This window comes from Podarcis erhardii (assembly GCF_964252035.2).
Source record: "Podarcis erhardii genome assembly, chromosome: 2".
In the NCBI taxonomy this organism is placed as follows: Eukaryota; Metazoa; Chordata; class Lepidosauria; order Squamata; family Lacertidae; genus Podarcis; species Podarcis erhardii.
In genome coordinates this window covers 25,784,098-25,798,730 of record NC_138498.1, presented here as the reverse complement: position 1 = coordinate 25,798,730, position 14,633 = coordinate 25,784,098, and positions in this window count along the sequence as shown.

The window sequence follows — 14,633 nt, the reverse complement described above, 5'->3', positions numbered from 1 at the left end:
CCCTTCCTCCCCCTCAACAAACACTCTGTGAGGTGAGTGGGGCTGAGAGACTTCAAAGAAGTGTGACTGGCCCAAGGTCACCCACAGCTGCATGTGGAGGAGCGGAGACGCGAACCCAGTTCCCCAGATTACGAGTCTATTGCTCTTAACCACTACACCATAAAAGCATATTCAAAGAGTAAAACAACAAAAGCATCCCACATCACCAACATGACATCTTTGTCCACACAAGGTACAATGAGCAATCTGGACCATGTTTTGCTGAGTGGTTTCATTAAAAATGCAGTTCCTGGAAGTCACGGAAATACTGTAACGCCTTCCATCTCTATTGCAATCTTTATCTTAGAATCTGTACAAAATTGGTACAATCTGTACCATAGAAGAAGATATGGAGCTGACCACCAATTTAGAAGATAAGGCTACCAGTCATGATGGCTAGTGGCTTTGAATACCAATAATTTGGGAAGGCCAGTGGGAGAGGACTATGGTGCCAAAGCTCTGTTTGTGAGCTTCCCAGAGGCATCTGGTACACCGCTGAGGGATGTAGGTTGCTGAATTGGATGGGCTTTCAGTCTGATCAAGCAGAGTTCTCATATTCTCACCTCAGGGGAAGAGCTTTGCATGCAGAGCTGGTTTGCAAGCAGAAATCCTGGAGAGCATTTCCCTGATGTGGACAGCATTGAGTCAGATGGACCGATGGCCTGACTCACTATCGTGCAGCTTCCTATGTACGTATATCACTTCATACTTCATCAGTTGATATTTTATTTGATGACTCACAGATCAGCATGTGAACTACCTCCGTGAAGAAGCGTTAGATTTGATGTGACAACAGGTAACAGGAAAGCGGGTGCTTGGACCAAGGCAGGTGATTCACACTTTCAAGTCATTACTTGTAGCAACTGAGTGATGAATATTGATGTGTAAACATGCCCTAGATAACACAGTTGTACCTGGATGTGAAGGTTATTTGCTAATTAAGGCTGAGGGTTTTATCCAACTGGGTCACTCTACTGACTGCATGCTCTTTGATCCAGTAAAGACTTCCAGGAGCACAAAGAGGAAGGGGGTGGTTTCTACTGATTCCTCTTTCCTCTTGCAGCCCCCACCCCATACCTACGTAAAGTTTCTTGTTGTTCCCAAATGTCCCCCAACTCTCTGGGAACAGTTTTTTAAAAAAGCTCTGGGTATAATTAAAGCATAAAAACATGGTGGAAAATGTCCAGGATTTGGTTAAAAATGGAGACACAGTTTCCTTAAACCCTCCATCTGGTGGCATTTTATTTTGTAAAGTTTATCAGTAAGAAAATGTTGTTGAAAAAAGAATGGGCGTTTTTGGTGGGTTCATCAGTAGAAGTGGAAAAAGAAGCAAATGAAACCTAATCCATTTATAAGTATATAATTCATTGCAAAGCTTATCCATTCACTGCAGGCTTTTGTGCCCAAGTGCAACACAGAGTTGGGCTCACATCAGGAAAATCATTCTGCTTAAGTATGTCTATCTCTCTGTTGAACTCTGGCCAAATTTGGTCTTTGCATACAAAGCTCTATGGCCAAAAGATCCCACCATGGAAAAATATAAATATGGGCTGGAGTGGAAACATGAAAAAATTATAGGACAAACTTTACCATTGGTTTTAGTAGGACAATCTAAGATGATTCCTCCTAACCACACACAGCAGGTGCCACTTAAATTGAATTCTAAACCAAATGCTTGCTAAGGCTGTCATGGTAGGATTGGAGGACCACTACTAGATTGGACAAGTCAGCCCATCACTAGCAAGAATAGTAACAGACATATCCAAAAAGGACTCTATTGTAGGCAGATCGTAAGTTCCTATGCCATCTTGAAGGCACCATAACCAGAGAGTGCCTAGCAAGCAAGGGTTTAAATCACATTTCCTGTGCCTCTTCCTGTGCTCTGTATGTAGGAGGCATGTGGATTATGCTGAGATTCAAAATGAGGGGATGCATTCAGGTTCCACAAACTCCACAGCAACAGCTACTTGGGAGACTCCTTCTTTGAAGTGCACCATCATGATTCAGGCTTCATTAGTCAGGTAGTCATCTTGTTACAACCTGTTCTGCCAAGTGTGGAACACACTGTGCAGAAGGGAATCTTAATGGCCCATCTTTGCTAGTGCGGCATGAGCTCTGGAATTTGCAAGGTGCAAGTGAACTGCGATGAGTTTAGCTTTCTTTATTTTTAGAGGCAATCTAGATTTTCTCGGTTTATTAATTCTCTGTAACATTTTTTTTAAAAAATCTACTCAGTTGTGCAATTCAAAAAAAGTGATAATTAAAACAAATCAAAACCTTTACATAAAATCACAATAAACTTGTGAATTAACAATGTGAACCATCTATCAGGGAGACTGAATCAGCTGAAGTTAATGTTCCAAAAGCAAGAACAAACCTGTCAGCTAAATCTAAGAAGGGTGGGCGCCTGGAAGGTCTCCTGAAGAAAGTATTCCATAGGTATGGAACCAAAACAAAAAGCTTCCCAGATGTCTGACTTGGAAAATAGGTAGGACTCAGAAGACAGCCACTCTCGGAGACCATATGGGTCAGTGAGGTATATCTAATTTTATTTTATTTTATTCCGTCATTGAAATTAGAATCATAGAAACATAGAATGGTTCGAAGGGACCACAGCGATCATCTAGTCATCTAGTCCAACAAAAAATTCACCCCACATGGGGCTTGAACCCGTGACCTTGAGATTAAGAGCCTCATGCTCTACCAGCTGAGCTATATAATACAGGGTTCACATCTAGGCCACGACCAGACCCAGACCTGCTAGCTTTAACAGGATTTAACAGATCACTGCAGATGGAGACAGCAGCCACAAAATTAAAAGACGCCTGCTTTTGGGAGAAAAGCAATGACAAACCTAGACAGCATCTTAAAAAGTAGAGACATCACCTTGCCAACAAAGGTCCGTATAGTAAAAGCTATGGTTTTCCCAGTAGTGATGTATGGAAGTGAGAGCTGGACCATAAAGAAGGCTGATCCCTGAAGAATTGATGCTTTTGAATTATGGTGCTGGAGGAGACTCTTGAGAGTCCCATGGACTGCAAGAAGATCAAACCTATCCATTCTTAGGGAAATCAGCCCTGAGTGCTCACTGGAAGGACAGATCCTGAAGCTGAGGCTCCAATACTTTGGCCACCTCATGAGAAGAGAAGACTCCCTGGAAAAGACCCTGATGTTGGGAAAGATGGAGGGCACAAGGAGAAGGAGACGACAGAGGACGAGATGGTTGGACAGTGTTCTCGAAGCTACCAGCATGAGTTTGACCAAACTGCGGGAGGCAGTGGAAGACAGGAGTGCCTGGCGTGCTCTGGTCCATGGGGTCACGAAGAGTCGGACACGACTAAACGACTAAACAACAACAACAGCATTGTGTGATTTTAGAACAGCGACAACCAATGTTATTGGAATACAGTCCCAATTGACCACTGTCATCATGGTCCATGGTTGAGGATGGTGGGAGTTGTAGTCCAGCAATATCTTGCTGTCTCTTCTTTACAGCATAGTCCTTGGCCTTGAGAGAGTGCACCATCAGATACACTGGGAGCACAATACAGTGGTACCTCAGTTTACAAACTTAATCCGTTCCGGAAGTCTGTTCTTAAACCAAAACTGTTCTTAGACCAAGCTGCACTTTTCCTAATGAGGCCCTCCACCGTTTGGATTCCGTTCTTAGACCAAGGGAAAGTTCTCAAACCAGGGCACTATTTCCGGTTTTGCGGAGTTTGTAAACAGAATCGTTCTTAAACAGGACTGTTCTAAAACCGAGGTACCACTGTATACCCAACTATCAGTAAATTACAGTCTGCAACTAATCAGGCTCTAGTTCAGTCATAACCTCTCCAACATAAACTCAGCCCCCCACCCGCTACACAGCACTGAATCCAATACCACTCTTTTTAAGCAGCTGTACCCTTCAAGGTTTCCTGACTTTAATTTAGAGGCTAGCCATATTTCATTTTCCTTTCTAGTTTTCAACACAAGGTCACCAGGGTCATCATGGAGTCTGACCTCCAGCACCTGGAAATGGTCTTGTAGAAAAGTAAGGGAGGGAGAGAAAATCCTAGCACACTTTAGAAAGTGCATACATGTGTTTTAACAAAGCACCAAAACATGCCCACATTTTTTTATTGCAAAATATAGTGTTCAAAACTGGTGATACAACAATTCAGACTTTTTGGCAACTGCAACCTAGTTTCCATTTCTCTCAGGATAGGATTTAGGGTGTGGAAACTTTCTATTTCCTTGGAAACTCTTCTGAAAAGGGGGTTTTCACTCAATTCAGCTTCTAAGTGTTTAAGAGGTGACTGAAATTCTGAAGGTGGGCTGGCTGTTTTAGTGCTGTTGGCAAAGCTCGCAAGTTTCTCACTATGCAAGCAGGGAGTCGGGAAGGATAGGAAGCCATATTAATACAAATATAATTCTGGACTCACTTTTCTTCCTCCTTTCTCTTTCTCTGCTTTGTTGCCTTTGAAAATCAGGAAGCAAAAATAGCTTTTTCAAAAAAAAAAAAAATATGATACAGAAATGTTATTCTTTCTGTATTCCTTGGCAATTTTATGGATGTGGCCGTCTGTTTTCTGGTGTGATCACTCAGTGCAGCTGATGAGATGTGGTTGGCTAATTGTTCCATTCGCATGAAATAAATTTTTCACAGACAGACACCAGCATACCAGTGAAATAGGTCTGAGGCCTTGTGCCAGTACTGTCTGAAAGCATATTTCAGTCAGGAATGCCTTTGATTGACCCTGAAAGGGTTGGCACGTCACTCATCATCCACCTCTAATCTCCAGCCAAGGGCAGGTTGATGTTGGGACACTGCACAAACCAAGGGATGGAGGAACTGATATATTTGTGTAATAACTACTCGTAGTAAGTATGATATCACCAAATGAGGTCAAGCTAGGCTTTGACCCTTGTCTTCAAATATATTGGCAGAATTCAAGAAATTCTGGTAATAGATCCTTTAAATAAGGATAGGAGAATGAAATAGAGTTGTTCTCCAAGAGAAAAATAGAAGTTGCCATGGGCGGTATGATAGAAAGATGATAGATGATAGAGATGATAGATGATAGAGAGATGATAGATGATAGATAGATAGATAGATAGATAGATAGATAGATAGATAGATAGATGATAGATAGAGATAGATAGATAGATAGATAGATAGATAGATAGATAGATAGATGATAGATAGATAGATAGATAGATAGATAGATAGATAGATAGATAGATAGATAGATAGATAGATAGATGATAGATAGATAGATGCTAGATAGATAGAGATAGATAGATTAGATAGATAATGATAGATAGATGATAGATAGATAGATAGATGATAGATAGATAGATAGATAGATAGATAGATAGATAGATAGATGATAGATGATAGATAGATAGATAGATAGATAGATAGATAGATAGATAGATAGATAGATAGATATAGATAGATGATAGATAGACAGATGATAGATAGATGATAGATGATAGATAGATATAGACAGATAGATTAGATAGATAGATAATGATAGATAGATAGATAGATAGATAGATGATAGATAGATAGATAGATAGATAGATAGATAGATAGATAGATGATAGATAGATAGATAGATAGATAGATAGATAGATAGATGATAGATAGATAGATAGATAGATAGATGATAGATAGATAGATAGATAGATAGATAGATAGATAGATAGATGATAGATAGATAGATATAGATAGATATAGATGATAGATAGACAGATCAAAATAAAAAAATTCCTTCCAGTAGCACCTTAAAGACCAACTGAGTTAGTTCTAGGTATGAGCTTTCGTGTGCATGCACACTTCTTCAGATACACAGTGTATCTGAAGAAGTGTGCATGCACACGAAAGCTCATACCTAGAACTAACTCAGTTGGTCTTTAAGGTGCTACTGGAAGGAATTTTTTTATTTTGTTTTGACCATGGCAGACCAACACGGCTACCTATCTGTAGATAGACAGATGATAGATAGATATAGACAGATAGATTAGATAGATAGATAATGATAGATATAGATAGATAGATAGATAGATAGATAGATAGATAGATAGATAGATGATAGATAGATGATAGATAGATGATAGATAGATGATAGATAGAGATAGATAGATAGATAGATAGAAATAGAGATAGATAGATAGATAGATAGATAGATGATAGATAGATAGATAGATAGATAGATAGATGATAGATAGATAGATAGATAGATAGATAGATAGATAGATAGATGATAGATAGATAGATAGATGATAGATAGATAGATAGATAGATAGATAGATAGATAGATAGATGATAGATGATAGATAGATAGATATAGATAGATGATAGATTAGATAGATAGATAGATAGATAGATAGATAGATAGATAGATAGATATAGATGATTGATAGATAGATGATAGATAGATGATAGATAGATGATAGATAGAGATAGATAGATAGATAGATAGATAGATAGATAGATAGATAGATATAGATAGATAAATAGATAGATAGATAGATAGATAGATAGATAGATGATAGATAGATGATAGATAGATAGAGAGAGAGATAGATAGATAGATAGATAGATAGATGATAGATAGATAGATATAGATGATAGATAGATAGATAGATAGATAGATAGATAGATAGATAGATGATAGAGAGAGAGAGAGAGGGAGAGAGAGAGAGAGAGAGAGAGAGATGATAGATAGATAGATAGATAGATAGATAGATAGATGATAGATAGATAGATGGATAGATAGATGATAGATAGATAGATAGATGATAGATAGATGATAGATAGATAGAGAGATGATAGAGAGATAGATGATATAGATATAGATATATGATAGGTAGATACAGTAGGTAGATAGGTAGATAGATAGACAGATAGATGATAGATAGATGGATAGATGATAGATAGATGATCATGATAGATGATAGATAGATAGATAGATAGATGATAGATAGATGATAGATAGATAGATAGAAAGAAAGAAAGAAAGATAGATAGATGATAGATATAGACCTAGACAGTTACATGTGATCTATATTTAATACAAGCAGGTATCACAAGAGGAGCTGCTAGTATACCCCCTCAAAACACCCCAGGACATTTCATTTTATGACATCTACATCCCTGACCATTGGCCATGCTGGTTGGTGCTGATGGAACTGGAGCCAAACCATCTCTGAAGTACTACAAGTACTACAGGTACATCCTTGCTCTACAGCAGAGTTTCCCAAACTTGGGTCTCTCTCCAGATGTTTTGGACTACAGTTCCCATCATCCCTGACCAACGACCCTGCTCACTAGGGATGATGAGCGTTGTATTCCAAAAACAGCTGGAGGCCCAAGTTTGGGAAGCTCTGCTGTACAGTATATCTGTATATTGGCAGAAGAAGAAGAAGATCTATGAAGCAAACCAATCCAGCAGCAGGAATTCCAAAGCAATGTTAATTCACCAAACGGCCTACATGAATAACAAGCATGTCTTCCACTGACGTATAGATATTACCAGTGAGGGAAAATTGTTTCACCATTACTGAAATGGCCTTTATCCACTCATCATACAAGGAGGGTGTCAATAGGATCCTTGTTCTGTCCCCCTGGCCTGCCACCAGAAACTGCCTCTCAACTCTGCTGTCCAGATAGATTGGTTTATTGGTGTGGCCCTCTGACCTTATATATCCACAATGATAAATCAATGATGAATTAAAGCCAATAATTTCCAGTAATTGGGGGGGGGGGTTTGATGTCGTTCTTCTTAACATTCCTCAACTGGGTATAGTCAGGATGAGGAATGCTTCAGGATGAGAACAAAAATCGTGTAGCGGCAGCGCAGCGGCAGCAGGAGGCCCCATTAGCTAAAGTGGTGCTTCAGGTTAAGAGCAGTTTCAGGTTAAGAACGAACCTCCGGAACGAATTAAGTACTTAACCCGAGGCACCACTGTATTTTATTTCTACATGCTGTATCTAGAAACAATGAATTGGCGAAAAGCTGCATTGTGGAACCTCACAACTACCCCCAGTTCAGGAGCTTTCATCTTAAACAAGTATTGCATGGGGGGAAATCAAGCAAACCTCCAAGTGGCTATAATGGCACCAGTCGCCTGAGAAACCTCATGCAACCATGCTTTGAGGAAGAAGAGTGCTGTTGCCACATGTGCAGAGCTTGTGTGGACAGAGCACTCCAATATCTCCATGGACTTCCTGGGTGAGTGGCTTTCCTCATTCACAGCTCTGTCACACTTACTGAAGTGAATGGCAAAATGAGTTCACGAGTCCAGGAGTTCAGCGTTCACACTGGGCTTCCTGCAACTGCATGAGATCTTTGGATCAGACTCAGAGGCATCATATGTTTGTCTATAAAGACAGTGGGTTCTGATCCGAAGAAAGCCATGCTTTTACTGTTATTGAAATCAGCTGGACGTTAAGTTAGCCATGGCTTTCTCCAGACTGGAATCTGAAAGCTAAAGAAATATTTCTGCTGTAGGTGAACCTTCACAAACTTTCTACATCCATAGCCATAGACCCTAAACAGATCCACCTACCTTTTTGGTTTCCTTATCTCAACCTCCATCCTTGCCACTTCCCCTTCTATATCTTTGCATGCCTTACCTTTGGGTAACCTTCATTATGCAACAAACGCAATACTGAACAAACTAACACTGAGAAGGTTAAAGAAATAACTCTTTTCCAAATGGAAATATTTCAGATTCTTTAGCAAAACCATAAGAAAGTAATCTTAAATTTAATCTGATTTTCATAACAGATTTTAAGTGGTGATTCATGCTTTCCTGGTCAAGTTGAGTAAACTTGTCCATAACAGTTTAGGTATCCCATCTTTTAAAACGAAGCACTGTTTCATTCCTTTGTTGTTTCAGCCAGTGTGAGCATGTGTGTGCCTGTGTGTGTGTATATCTTCCTGGAAGCCAATAAATTGGGAATATTAATAGCTGTCTTTGAACAAAAGGAGACGTAATTAGTGTGCCAAAGTTTCATATAAAGGTTTAACATGTTCCATGTACCTACAAAAAGGGAAGTTACATTTTATTTTATTTTACTTTATTTGGTGATATACCATCAGCCCCTGATTGTTCGCGATCAGGATCGAAGGGTCTTTCCAAGCTCTTAAGCTGGAAAATGTAGTGATATATCAAAATCATTTCATCTTTTAGCCTCCTTGTCTCAGATACTTAATGGGATGAGCACAGACCTGCTCCATTCATTGAAGTAAAAGCTGGATCCAACCGTTGAGGAAGCTATCTGCATCCTGGACTCCTGGCAGTCACAAAATAAAAATGGATCCATTGCATGTGCTTTTGGTTTTATGGAATCTTATTATGGAGCAAGTCCCTTGAACCCAAAGGGCTTACTTCTGAGTTGTAATGCATAAGTTTGTGTTATCCTCCAGTCCAAAGGAAGTCTTTATTAAACTCCAAAGAAAGTTAACTTGTTTGTTTGTTGGTTGGTTGGTTGGTTGGTTGGTTTGTCATTTGCAAAATTTCCCACCCATTGCCCATCATTGTCAAACCCAGGACAGTTTATAAAACATGAAAATATAAACCTACAAATACAAACAGAAGCCAGTATTTATTTTAAAACTAAAATTACAAGTGCACCTCCTTACTCTTGGAAGGAAGAATCCAACTTGCATTATGAATCATTGTTTTAATTTTAATACAGCAAGGCAGATCCATCCTTCTAACATTAAGCAGAATAATCCAATATTAAGTCAGATAAGCTGCCATCCTGCAAATGCCTGGGTGAATTGATACCTTTTAAGTCGGCACCAAAAAGTAAGCACAGTAAGCCAACTGTATCTCATTGGGGACGGCATTTCATAGGCCATCAAATCAAAGCCGTTTCCCAAATCATCATGTAGCAATCATCTCCCAATGGTGAGGTGTTGAGAAAAGCCATCTTTGAAGATCTTAAAACACAGGCAGACCAATGCAGGGAGAGATGTTGCTTCAAGTGCTTCTGCCCCCAGGCTTCTGGGGTTTAACAAGTTGGCACCGTAAATTGGGCCCAGAACCATGTAAGCAACCGGTGCAAAATCTTCCAAGTTGCTGAAAACATGGTTCTGGCTGGCTGGCTGAACCAGTTAACATTCTGACCCTCACATTCTGCACTCATTGCAGCTCCCTGACCACCTTCAAAGGCAGCTATCTGGTACTGCAAATCAGAAAAGACTGAGTATGTGTGATACTCTTATATTTCAGTTTTGATGTTTTTCCTGTATGTCCCACTAGAACGCCCAACTTTCTCATTTTCACATATCTGTTGCTGCGATTGGACCACCCCCTGTATAAACTACCCCTCGTTTTTGCCCTTCCCAAGAGAGACCCATTTAAATCCTACTTAAATTGGTGCCAGGCAAAGATCTTTTTAGTTACCAGGGCCTTCCAAGTTCCTAGTGCATAGGAGCCCTTCAGATGTTCCTGGATCGCCACTAACCAGGTAATGCAACCCTGACCTTGGCCATTCAGGCTGGGGCAGATTATATGAATCAATTCATCATATGGAGTTAAAACTAAACCCTAGAGAAGGGTTAGGAAAAGGGTGGACTACAATTCCCATCAGCTCTGATGGAAGGTTGTGCTGGCTGAGGCTGATGGGTGTTGGAGTCCAACATCTCAAGGTCACAGGTTCCCCATTCTTGCCCTAGGACTTCAAGTTGGTGGTGACTAACTTGTATGTTTGATTTCAATGGGATTTAATCTGCCACCAATTTTCTCTGCAAGTCCATTTTCTTCAGAATAACATTTTTTTATCATCAGCCGTCTAAACAAACAAGCAATTAACAAAATGGATTATCTCCGCACCCCTCCTCCAGATAATTGTAAGCAGGCAAAGATGAACATCTCCTCTAACAATACGCCAAGTCTCCTGAATGTATTCCAGAATGGAAACAGCCTCTCTTTTCACAGGCCAGATAATATTTGGCATTCTACATGATTAGAAACAAGTCTTTTAATCCCAATAGCTTGAAGGCAGAGGCTCCACTATAACAAGGCAACTGAAATATTTTTATTACCTTTTTTCAAAAAAAAATAATCTTTTTTTAAAATAAAAGCTCTTCACCATCTGTTGCATCATGAGGCATCTAGCCAATTTAACGTATGATTCCAAACAAGCTGCCCAATCATGTGTTTCTGATATTCTTTATTTTACACCTCTATAAACCCTGGAATTAAAAACAATGCTAAACAAGGTTTTCACAAGGCAGAAGTGGTGGGATTTGGGTTTCACCTGATGGCATTCTGAGTAATGGTTAGCTTTCTCCTCTTCACTGTTTTGCCTCCCATCAATTAAATGCTTTTTTTGAGGGGGAGATATTGTATACATCAGAATGATATCAGGGAAACGAAAGGCGATATGCTAGAATAATATAGCTCTATGCTCATACTCAACCAAATGCTCTTTATTTGGATGTTTTGCTTTCAGGTTCTAACATTTTAACTTCGTCCAGACCATGGAATACCCCACAAATATGTATTCCTCACTTGTTGATCGTAGCACTAAGTGATGACTTGCATGTGTAAATGAGCTATCACACAACAAACAGCACAGGTTGAGCTTGTAGGTTGCCTCTTGCCATCTCAGGCACAATACAGTGGTGCCTCGCAAGACAAAAAGAATCCGTTCCGCGATTCTCTTCGTCTAGCGGTTCTTTCGTCCTGCGAAGCAAGCCCATTGACGGATTAGCGGATTAGCGCTATTAGAGGCTTAGCGGTTTTTAGCGGCTTTTAGCGGCTTACCGGCATAGCGGATAAGCAGATAAGCGGCTTAGCGGCTTAGAAAAAGGGGGGGAAGGAAAAAAAGTCGGAAAAACTCGCAAGACATTTTCGTCTTGTGAAGCAAGCCCATAGGAAATTCGTTTTGCAAAACACCTCCAAAACGGAAAACCCTTTCGTCTAGCGGGTTTTCCGTCTTGCGAGGCATTCGTCTTGCGGGGCACCACTGTACTTTCCTTTTTTTTCTTACCAACACCATTTTTATTGAAAGTTCTTTTTTTTACATAAAGGTAAAGGTAAAGGGACCCCTGACCGTTAGGTTCAGTCACAGACAACTCTGGGGTTGCACGCTCATCTCGCTCTATAGGCCGAGGGAACCGGTGTTTGTCCACAGACAGCTTCTGGGTCATGTGGCCAGCATGACTAAGCTGCTTCTGGAGAAACCAGAGCAGCGCACGGAAACACCGTTTATATTCCCGCCGGAGCGGTACCTATTTATCTACTTGCACTTTGACGTGCTTTCGAACTGCTAGGTTGGCAGGAGCTGGGACTGAGCAACAGGAGCTCACCCCATTGTTGGAATTCGAACCGCTGACCTTCTGATCAGCAAGCCCTAGGCTTTATGGTTTAACCCACAGCGCCACCCACTTCCTCTTTTTTTACATATTAAACACTAAAATTCAAATGCATTTATAAGGAAATACAAAACACAGTAACATAGGAATAAAGAAAGAATAACTAAGAAGACCCTTTATCACGTTTATGCCACACATACATATCATTCATCCACACATAGCAAGCCAGATTCCCCCAGCTCTCCCCTGGATGCTGACCTCTTCCCCTAGTCTTCTACCCTGGGAGGTCCTTCCTACTCTGCCTTTCTTGCAGGTACCTGCCACCTCACTATCCCCGCCCTGTGTTAGGCACAACATTTTCCTAATGGAGTCAATTACCGTATTTTTTGCCCTATAGGACGCACTTTTTCCCCTCCAAAAATGAAGGGGAAATGTGTGTGCATCCTATGGGGCGAATGCAGGCTTTCGCTGAAGCCTGGAGAGCGAGAGGGGTCGGTGCGCACCGACCCCTCTCGCTCTGCAGGCTTCGCGGACCTCTCCGCTGCTTGCGGAGAGTTGCTTGCATGCAGAAGCCTGCGCACGCTGAGCTCCGGGGGGGGGAAATAATTTTTTTCCCTTTATTTCCCCCCAAAAAAACTAGATGCGCCTTATGGGACAGTGAGTCCTATAGGACGAAAAATACGGTAAGTTGAGAGTCATGACTCATCACACTAAGCAATCGGTAAACAGGAAATGAAAAGTATCACATGGTATGCAGGCAGATGGTGTGCACTTTGGTCATGAGAGGTCTCTGCGTCTTCATCCCATATCCTCACCCCAAATGTCAGCCCTGCTTGGTCAAATAAATTGAACCCTGGAGCTCAAGGGCCTTCTGCAAGTGGAAGTGGGTGCCAAACAGAAACATAGGAGGTAAGCATAGACTTCACATTCTCCCAAAAGACCAAGGTGCTCACACTAAGGAAGAACAGGGAGAAACTGTTGAATCCTAGGGTGATCTCTCTACAAGTGGGCATTGCATTCTGGGGAAGGCGAGAAGCATACTCTAAGCTTCTACTTTCTATCCTCCATGACTGCAAAATAGAGTGTGAAAACATGTGCGAATTGTTTTGCATTCCCCACCCCCCAAAAAAATGCTTAATAAAAAGGGTCTGTGCAGATTAGTAGGGATGCCTGGCATGATGGTGATGGGAGGGAGATGGTGAGGAGAGAAATTGCCTCCCTGTTACCTTCCTATGGGCCCCAATGACCAGAATGCTGCTGTCAATAATGGGAATGGGAGAGACGTTGGTAGTGGGCTTGGGGAGTTGAGTTGGATGAAGGGACATTGGACCAAATTGCTTCTCTGGCTCAGATTAAAATCTGAGCCAGAGAGGAATTCAGAGACCATAATCACAGATGAGTTGAGTATTATCAGCCTCCTAGAATTTGTCCTTACAAACTTGGCAGCATCTCTAGAGACGTAGCCTTAATGCTGATTTCTGCAGATCATCCGTAGGAATGCATCAGGCAAACATGAGATTGGCAAGAAAGTGGGAGAGGAAGGGGAACTTAGTGGGTGTTTAAGCAGGGCTAAAGAGGGGAATCTGAGTTGGCTCAAAACACGCCAAGACCTGATTTCTGAACCTATCCAATGCACCTGATAACGTCTGGACCCTATGCCACTGTTAAAGGCACAGAATTTATCTTGAGAATTTGTCATTTGCAAAATTATGAGCAACATCAGGACAACGATCGTAAGGATTACTTGATCAACTTTCCTAAATGGTGTGTGTGTGTGTGTGTGTGTGTGTGTGTGTGTGTGAGAGAGAGAGAGAGAGAGAGAGAGAGAGAGAGAGAGAGCGCTAGCTTATTACTTGCTGAAATTGGAATGGGTGGCATATAGAAAACAAACAGAAAACAAAAGGGTTGTAAAAGAAGAAAAGCCCTTACAGAGATTAGATACTTCCACAAAAACCTTTTGCTTTCTGAGTTCTCTTTAAGTCTGAATATATATTTAACCTTAGGTCATTCGTGGATACCCAAGAGATGCAGAAAGAAACATAATCTACATCAATCAGTATTCACTTCTGTGAAAGCTGCTGAAGCATCTGGGGTAACAGAAGATGCTTAACTTACATTTATTTTACATCAAGGAAATTTAAGACACTAAAAGAGCATATTTTGGCTAGCTATAATCCCTAGCAATCTTCTAATGATTTACACAGCTGCTCATTTCCGCAAGAACAAATGCATTTGATAGAGTCGGTGCTAATAACTGTGAGAGAAACA